At 45.6% G+C, this 9527-nt stretch overlaps 1 protein-coding gene across 4 annotated transcripts in view; it reads right to left on the reverse strand.

Moving 5' to 3' along the window:
* The window catches only part of arhgap12 (Rho GTPase activating protein 12), a 138106-nt gene extending 128882 nt beyond the window's left edge, over positions 1–9224 (reverse strand). For all 4 annotated transcript variants that reach the window (XR_004415980.1, XM_033045364.1, XM_033045356.1 and 1 more), the window contains exon 1: positions 9004–9224. The gene's annotated coding sequence lies outside the window, so the exon portion shown is untranslated. The remainder of the gene's footprint in view (positions 1–9003) is intronic.
* Positions 9225–9527: the final 303 nt, after the last annotated feature.

The raw sequence follows: 9527 nt of genomic DNA on the forward strand, positions 1-9527 counted from the left end.
TTGTGCTGCTGCAAGTAAGAACTTCATTGTTCTCTCTGGGACATATGACAATAAATGTGGGACATATGACAAAACTATCTGGGACATATGACACTCTCTGTGTGCAGTTCCAGAAGATTATCTATTGTACTCCTGTATAGTATGATTTGACTGGATAGCATGCAGAATAAGCATTTCACTGTATTTCTGTGCATGTGATTATAAATAAACAGTGAGCAGGTAGTTTGGATTCAGAAATGGCTTTCCCATAGAAGGCAGAGTGTTGTGGTAGAAGGATGCTGGAGGGCTGCAAACAGTGGTGTTCCACAGAGATCAGTGCTGAGATTTCAAATGTAGATGGGTTGGTTAGAAAGTTTGCATACGACATGAACATTGGTAAAGTTGCAGACAGGGAGGAAGGCTGTTAAAACTATATAGCCGGATATAGGTCAATGGAGACACAAGAAACTGCAGATGCCGCAACCTTGAGGGAAAAAGAGTGCTGGGGGAACTTAGCAGGTCAGGCAGCATCTGGAGGGAATGGGCAGATGACATTTCAGATCAGGCTCCTTCTCTGAAGGGACAAAACCTGAAACGTCACCTGTCCACTCCCTGCCCATATGCTGCCTGACCTACTGAATTCCTACAGCACTTTTTTTTTGCTCAGGATATAGATAATTTCCAGATATGGGCTGAGAAATGGTAGATGGAATTAAATCAGAGCAAGATGGAATTAAATCTATTGCACTGTGGAATTCATTGCCACAGATGGCTGTGGAGGCCAGGTCAATGGATATTTTTAAGGCAGAGATTGGCATATTCTTGACTAGTAAGGGTGCCAGGGGTTATGGGGCAAAGGCAGGAGAATGAGGTTGAGAGGGAAAGATAGATCAACAATGATTGAATGGCGGAGTAGACTCAATGGGCCGAATGGCTCCTAGAACATGAACCATTATGAACTTTGTATGGTCAAATGCAAAGGGAACTTATACTGTTACGGGTTGGATCCTTAATAACAGTGATGTACAGATGGATCCTGGGGTCCAATCCACAGCTCCCTTAGCAGCACAAGTAGATAGCGTGGTAAAGAAGACGCATGGTATGCTTGCCTTCATCGATTGGGGCTTTACAAAACTTTGGTTTGGCTGCATTTGAGGTATTGTGTGCAGTTTTAGTCGTCCCATTGGGGAGGGCTGCAGAAGTGGTTTATCAGGATGCTGTCTGGATTAGAGGCTATTAGCTACAAGGAGAGGTTGGACAAACTTTAATTGTTTTCTCTTTAGAATTGGAGGCTGAGGAGAGACCCGAGAGAAGTTTATAAAATTCTGAGAAGCACAGTTTAGGTAGACAGCCAGAATCTCTTTCCTAGGGTGGAAATACTAGAGGCCATAGCTTTGGGGTGAGAGGGGAATATGCAGTACAAGCTATTGTTCCTAAGAGATAGAGGCATCAAATACATTGCCAAAGGTACAAGGGTGGTGGTGGAAGCAGATACGATAGTGATATTTTAAGACGCTTTAACCAATATTCTGCGAATGGTGGGCGAAGGATGTTCTACATCATGTTCTACAGACGTTGTGAGCCGATGGGTCTATTCCTACACTGTATCATTCTATGCAGACACGTTTAAATGTGTACAGCATCTTAAGGGTTTCATAACAGCATTAAAGACACCGTGAATAATGTGCAAGATGCAAGTCTAAGGTACTGCAATTTGGGAAATCGAATGCAAGGGCAGGATCCTGAAGAACATTGATGCACAGAGTGATCTTGGGTCCAAGTCCAGAACTCCATGAAAGTGGCAACACAAGTAGATAAGAGTGGTAACAAAAGCATATGCTACACTTTCATTGATCAGGTCACTGAACATAAGAAGCAGGAAGTTATGATGCAGCTTTATAGGGCTTTGGTTTGGCCACATTTGAGAGATGGGAGACTGGATAGCACTATATAGTTGGAAATACTACATACTAGAGGGCATAGCTTTAAGGTGAGAGAGGCAAAGTTTAAAGAAATGCAGGATAAGGTTGGGGTTTTTGTACACAGAGGGTGGTGAGTGCCTGGAACGAGCTGCTAGAGATGGTGGTAGAGGCAGAAACAAGTGGCATTTAAGTGACTTTTGGATATGCACATTAATATGCAATGAATGGAGGGATATGGATTATGTGAAGGCAGATAAGAATCGGCCTTGACATCATGTTCGACAGTCATGGTGGGTCAAAGGGTCTGTTCCTCTGCTGTTCTATGTTTTTTTCTAATAATGTTCTTTTTAATACAGGTGCACAACCTTTTATCCGAAAGCCTTGGGACCAGACACTTCTCGGATTTCGGGATTTTTCGGTTTTCCGAACGGAAGGTTTTTAGCGTAGATTTTAACATGTGGCTCAGTGGTAGAGTGCTCGGCTCGTGGCCGCAAGGTCGCGAGTTTGCGCCTCGATCCCGGCAGTTACCCGGTCAGGGCCGGCCTTTAGCCGATAGGACCTATTTCTCCCAATTGGGCCCCGCGCTAGAGTAATCAAATCAATTGGAGCAAAGATCTTATAGCGCGCAAGATGGTCCACTCCTGCCAAATACAATGAACTGACGCGTAGTCCGCACCGGAGCGTAACCTCCGTCATTTCAGTAACACCGACCCGACTTCAGTTATGCCTCTCGCAGCGTTGCAGGGGAACAGTTTAGGTGTTGTTAAATGTTTTTTATCACTTCCTTTTTAAACGGCACATGCCTTGTACTTTTTAAACGGCACATACTGCAGATGCTGATTAAACCGAAGACAGACACAAAAGGCTGGAGTAAATCAGCGGATCAGGCTGCATCTCTGATGAGGAATACGTGATAATAGGAGGAAATAGGTTATATTTCGGGTCGACTTTTTCAATAGCTGCCATGAGGGGAGAAGCGCCGGCACCAAGTGCAAGCGAAAGCGTGGACAGACGGACGAAGGCAACGTTCATAGAGCGGCGTTGGTAGACATTTCGGGTCGAGACCCTTCTTCAGACTGATAGTCAAGGGAAAGGGAAACGGGAGATATCGGCATATCTTCCATTCACTTGTCCTTAGTACCGTCCATAGCTCTTGCTCCTCTTTCCCCTGAGTCAGTCAGAAGAGGGGTCTCGACCCGAAATGTCACCTACAAAGATCTTTGGTCACCTATTCCGACCTATGATCGTTGCTTTTGTCCGTTCTGTCCGCGCGTTCGCTCGCTCTTAGTGCCGGCGTTTCTCCCCTCAGTCTCCGCCAAACAAACACACACACACAGCATGTCTGGCAGATCGCTGCGGGCCGAGAGAGAGTAGAGAGGTAGAGGGGGAAGAAAGGGGTAGATGGGGAGGGGGAATGGAGAAGGGGGAGGTGCCCTCACGCTCCCGGGGCAGCTCTCCCGTCCCTCTAGTCGCCGTGCCTCACGCACACAGCCCCGGCTCCCGCCCTCCTCCCCCCTCTCTCCAGGAAGACGCAGTGAACAATACATGGAGAGCCGGGCCGGGGGTTGCAGCAACCTCGGCCTCAGCTCACGCCCGGACCCAGGCATCCGTTCCCGCCGCTGGACCTCTCCCTCCCTTCCCTTCTTCTCTCCCTTCTCCCCTCAGACTCCGCCAAACAAACACACACAGCATGTCCGGCAGATCCTTCCTCTCTCTTTTCCCTTCTCTCCCCTCCCTTTGCCGAAACCCTTCCTCAGACTGATAGGGGGGACTGATAGGGCAGTCTGAGGAAGGGTTTCGGCCCGAAGCGTTACCTATTTCCTTCGCTCCATAGATGCTGCTGCACCCGCGGAGTTTCTCCAGCATTTTTGTGAATCCCTAGACCTAGTTCAGTGAGCGTCCACCGAGGGTCACCCGGAGAGGTGACCGCGGAACCTCTCCGGGCGACCCTCGGTGGACGCTCACTGTACTAGGTCTAGGGATTCCTACTCTCCCGGGCAATATACCCTTCCTTTTTTCCAGGACCGAAAATGTCCGATTTTCGGAGCTTTTCGGTTTCCGGAATTTCGAATAAAAGGTTGTGCACCTGTATATATATATTTTTATATTACATAATAAACACTGATTTTGATCCAAAAAAAATTCCCACCGTGTAATACTATTGTAATCATGACCTTCAAACAGACTGCGGAATATTATTCTACACACATATTGTTTGCATCATAGAGTACCTTGTTAACATTGCTGCAGTGAAAGGGGAATCCCTTGATTTTTGAATACAACAAATAATTGCAGGCCCAAAATGTTGACTGTATCTCTTTCCATAGACATTGCCTGACCAATGAGTTTTTTCAGAATGTTCAGGTTTTGTTACTCATTTTCAATTACTTTGCAATTTATTCACAAGTTTTAGTCGTCTGTGTTTTAAATTGTGTTGATGACATAACTTTTTCTTCTCAATTTGATTTTACTCTTGTTAGATACAAGATGCAAGGCTGATCAGGTTAAATTTAGGAAGCTACGGAAAACCAACCATGGCTGTTAACAAGATATAGTTCAACTACACCAATGTAAAGAAAATGTAGGTTAATGTGCACAAATAGCCAAACACAATGTGGGCCACCTTTAAAACTAGGGCTGACATCGTATCATGCTAAATAACAGTAGTCGTCACTTTTACTGTGTAGTGACTTCACTTCCAATAAAGTGAGCACATAATCGAAGTTCTCAGATCAGTTGAACACTTTACTAAGGTTACATTATCAGAGATGTCACATTTAGATGCCAATTTGTAAAGAGTAAGGGAGCCTTTGCCCAGTATTCCCACTCAGCCAAACATTTACATTTTAAGCTTCACACCTACCTCACCCACTCTCCTTTATCTAAACATCAACAAATCCATCTACTATTTATCTTTCATATGATGACCGGTTTAATGCACCGCACATAATGGACAGATCATCAAATGAGGCTACATGTGTTGAACCAAAGAAAATTTAAATTTGTGTACAAAATCATGAGCAGAATAGATTGGGTAGATGCACAGGGTCTCTTGTCCAGAGTTGGGGAATCGGGAACCAGAGGACATAGGTTCAAGGTGAAGGGGAAAAGATTTAATAGGAATCCAAGGGGTAACCTTTTCACACAAAGGGTGATGGGTGTATGGAACAAGCTGCCAGAGGAGGTAGTTGAGGCTGGGACCAGCCCATCCTTTAAGAAACAGTTAGACAGGTACATGGATAGGACAGGTTTGGAGGGATACGGACCAAGCACAGGCAAGTGAGACTAGTGTAGCTGGGACATTTTACTGTTATTATGTGTGAAATGTTTTAAGTTTCATGTGAGATGCTCCGGTATTCCCTGGGAAACGTCTTCTCATTTTGCACTGTACAACTGTTGCTTTGCAAGATGACAATAAAGGTTGATTGATTGATTGATTGACATGATCTCCAGTCTGAAGAAGGGTTTCAGCCCAAAATGTTGCCTATTTCCTTCGCTCCATAGATGCTGCCTCACCCGCTAAGTTTCTCCAGCATTTTTGTCTACCGCTGGTCGGTGTGGGCAAGTTGGGCCGAAGAGCCTGTTTCCACACTGTATCACTCTATAACTCTAAATAGGGAAATCAGACTATTGAACTATTCAACTCGCATTTCCTGACACATGCAAATAAAATGGTTTTGTGTGATGGAAAATTACAATAAGGACCTCATAACGGGGGGGGGGGGGTCATAACTGTTTTCATCTTGTAACTTTTGAAACATATTCTATCTAGGCTGTTAAAAAGAGGAAATCACAAAGGATCTGAGTACAACTTTGCAGTCCTGTATGGTTACAGGAGTGGATTGGAGACACTCTGCATTGATTTCAGGATAAAAATGTATCACTAACTTGACTGAATCATCTGAGTCAGTAATAAGAAGAATCAGTGGGGGTAGTACATTAGATGTGGTCTACGAGGTCCAACTGGGCAAACAGGTCAAAAGAGTTAAAGCCCAGCTAGAAATGTACAACGCCATGCTTTTAGTGGGCAAACTATTACAATCCATGAATGTAAAGGAATCATCACCCTCATCCCTAACGTATAGGACAGGGAGTGGACTCCTGCCAAGACAGCCTGAACCAGCAAAGTATCTGACATATCAATTGAATGACTGTTCCATATATTCATAATCCGAACAGGCCTAATCAATGGGTGGGAATCAGGAAATTCCCTGATCAACCATAGAGTGAGACAACAGTTTCCACTCCAAAGTGCTGGAGTAACTCAGGTCAGGCAGCACCTCTGGAGAACATGGATAGGTGGTGCTTTAGGTCGAGAGCCTGTCTTACTTGTGGATTGAATACAAGACATCTTAGTGACCCCTCTCCCATCATAAATGAGGCCCTCACACATGACATCCAAGATTTCCTCATTCTTTAGGGAACGGGGGTCCCCCTCTCCCATCATAGATGAGGCCCTCATAGAAGTGTCTCCTCGGTACCCTGCAGCTCCGCACCTGTCTCTGTACCTCATCCCTTGACTATGTCCAAGGACCTAGACAGTCCTTTCAGGTTAGGCAGAGGTGCACTTTCCCCTCCTCCAACCTCAACTGGACTCTTATACATCGGCTAGACCAAACGTAGACTGGGCGATCGTTTCGCTGAACACCTTCGCCTGGACCTATCTAATTTCCCAGTTGCTAAATACTTTAATCCCATTCCCACACTGACCTTTGAGAGAAATGGTAGACAAAAATGCTGGAGAAACTCAGCGGGTGAGGCAGCATCTATGGAGCGAAGGAAGGTGACGTTTCGGGTCGAGACCCTTCTTCAGACTCCTCCATTATCAGAGTGTGGCTAAATGCAAATTGGAGGAACAGCATCTCATATTTCACTTGGGCAGCTTACAGTCCAGTGTTATGAATATTGATTTATCTAACTTCAAGCAACCCCAGAATTCCCTCTCTCTCCATCCCTCCCCCACACACGTCGCAACAGCTTCTCATTTTCATCCAACAAACAGCTAACAATGGCCTGTTTCCTTTATCATCGTCACTTTTTTACATCTTTCATTCATTGTTCTATATCTCTCTACATCATTATCTATATCTCTCGTTTCCTTCCCGTGACTTTCAGTCTGAAGACGGGTCTCAACCCGAAACGTCACCCGTTCCTTCTCTCCAGAGATGTTGTCTGTCCCACTGAGTTACTCCAGCTTTTTGTGTCTATCTTTTGTTTAAACCAGCATCTGCAGTTCCTTCCTAAACATCTTAGTGACCATACAGCACAACTTGTAAATGCACACATGAAATTGTGTTTTGCACCCCTATTGTTTCTGTATAGTCTTTCTGTAAATTTAAAACTAAGATAACCTTAAAGGTACAGGATGGCAGGAAAGTGTGCTAATATGATCCTACCAAAAAGTGTTTCACACTAAGAGCATGAATAGCTGCTCCTGTTCCTTATTTCTTATTTGCTCCTACCCATGACAAGTAGGGATCCCCAATCTAACGATATATCCCCAATCTTGCAATGAACCTCATTGCGACAATTGCATTTTTGTAATCTGCAGTTTTTCCAGTAGCTTTAACACTATATTCTGCATTTTGTTTAATTTCTCTTTTGCACTAGTGGTTGTATTCACGTACATATAGCACGATCTGCCTGGATAATATGAAAAACAAGTGTATATCAACATTCACATGACAATCCTCAATCACAACCATATTCATCTGTGTCGGAAGGAACTGCAGATGCTGGCTTAAACTGAAGATATACACAAAATGCTGGAGTAACTCAGCGGGACAGGCAAAATCCCATTCCTTCTCGCCAGAGATGCTGCCAGTTACTCCATAATTGTGTGTCCATATTCCTCTCTGTCGGCTGTGACAGAACCCAGGAAGTTATCATCAATCCTGAAGAACTACACAAGGTGACAGTGACATTTTTCCTCTGAACTCTGACAAAACTTCATTAGAACATCTTTGCACAACAGTCAAATGCTGCATCAACGTCAAGAGCAATTAGACATATGCTACATTGAAATAACTTAATTCAAGCCAGCAAAAGACACATTTTGTTATGAAATATCTTCTGCACTAAAGATGTCTCTTACTAAGCCAAACCCTATAGTCTTCTGGATAAATGGCACACTCAGTCACGTCTAGGAAAGACTCAATGTGAAAATGGGAGCATGCCACAAAAGCCAACACAAGAACATTCCAAATATACTTGCTGACAATGTAATTAGGTCGGATTGCAAAGGGCAAATTAATTGGGTCTTTTTCTGGTGCGTGAGAGTAGCCGAGCTCATCCCTAATTTAATAATGCAGCTAAAAGTAGGTCCTGGTATGCAAAGAACAATATCAAAACACGTAAAAATGTTTAAAAACAGGAGTGGATAGGGTTCAACAACAAGTTTATACAGTAAAACTCGTATAGCTGAGGATGAGTCATGTAATAACTTGTCGACCAGTTCATTCCTGCTCAGCGAAACATTTCCAGGTGTATTAGTAGGGCGCGTTTTTAAACCCCAATATACAAATCATTGCAGATATACTGTAGCTTGCACCCAACCGCATGCACATGTTAAGTGACATTTTTCACCCAAAACACAATAAACAAAAGAACCCGCCACCATGGAGATCAACAACTGAGGCCAAGTGGGAAACGACCAGACAATTAGTTCAGAAACGTTGGAAAGTGTAAGAGTTCACCTAGCCTATGTTTAAACCGATGTGTACATTAAATGTTTAAACAATGTAAACCTAATCCCAGTGACTGTGGACTGCGATTGTGATCATTGCTTGCGAGTCCGACTGGGCGAGTTTGCGGCTGTTTGGTTTTTAACTTCTTCAGAGGGCGGTCGCTAAATAAATCTCAGGTTTCCTTGTGGTTACCGTTTCCTCATTCGTTTTAACCGAGGCCCCGGACTCGGCCCCAGCGCCGGCCTCCCCGCCCACACTCACCCTGACCGCAAGTGAAGGTGGTGAATGCGGGCGGGTCAGCCACATCCAAGACCAATACACGAGTTAGGTGAAAGAAAACGCCGACCCGCGGCGTGAACTTCGCCTCAAAAATAAAATCATGCAAGTTTGAGAAATGAGAATGAACAATCACGCACCTGCTCGGGAGAGGGCCTGGGGGCAGCGGCTGCAGGGGGACGACCAGGTTTTATTTCCCCTGTGTTAACGTCTCCGAATGGACGGACAGCTGGCTGCCCGGCAGGTTTTATTTTTTTAATATAATTATAAATCTTTTAATCCTCTCCGCCGCCTCCTGGCGTGAAACAAACAAGAACTTTGCCTCGTTTCCACCCGGTGACGTTCTGCGCGCGTTCACGCTCCGCGGGTGGCGCGTGCGCGCGCGCGCCCTCCCCCCCGGCTGAACCTTGGGCGCGTTCGCGCTCCGCGCCGGCGCGCGCACGCAAACGTGAGTGCTTCTCTCGACCCCGCCCTCGCCGAGTCTTGGACGCGCGCGCGCGCACTACTCGAGTCTCTCCCCTTCCCCTGTCAAACCCTGGGCGCGCGCGCACAAGCGAATCCCCCCGCGAACCTAGGCCGCGTGCGCACGCGCACCCTCTTCCCTCCCTTCAGGCTGAGGTGCGCGCGCATGCGCTCTCCGTCCTGCGCCACCCGTCCCCGCCGC

This window comes from Amblyraja radiata, chromosome 2, assembly GCF_010909765.2.
Source record: "Amblyraja radiata isolate CabotCenter1 chromosome 2, sAmbRad1.1.pri, whole genome shotgun sequence".
Taxonomy (NCBI): domain Eukaryota; kingdom Metazoa; phylum Chordata; class Chondrichthyes; order Rajiformes; family Rajidae; genus Amblyraja; species Amblyraja radiata.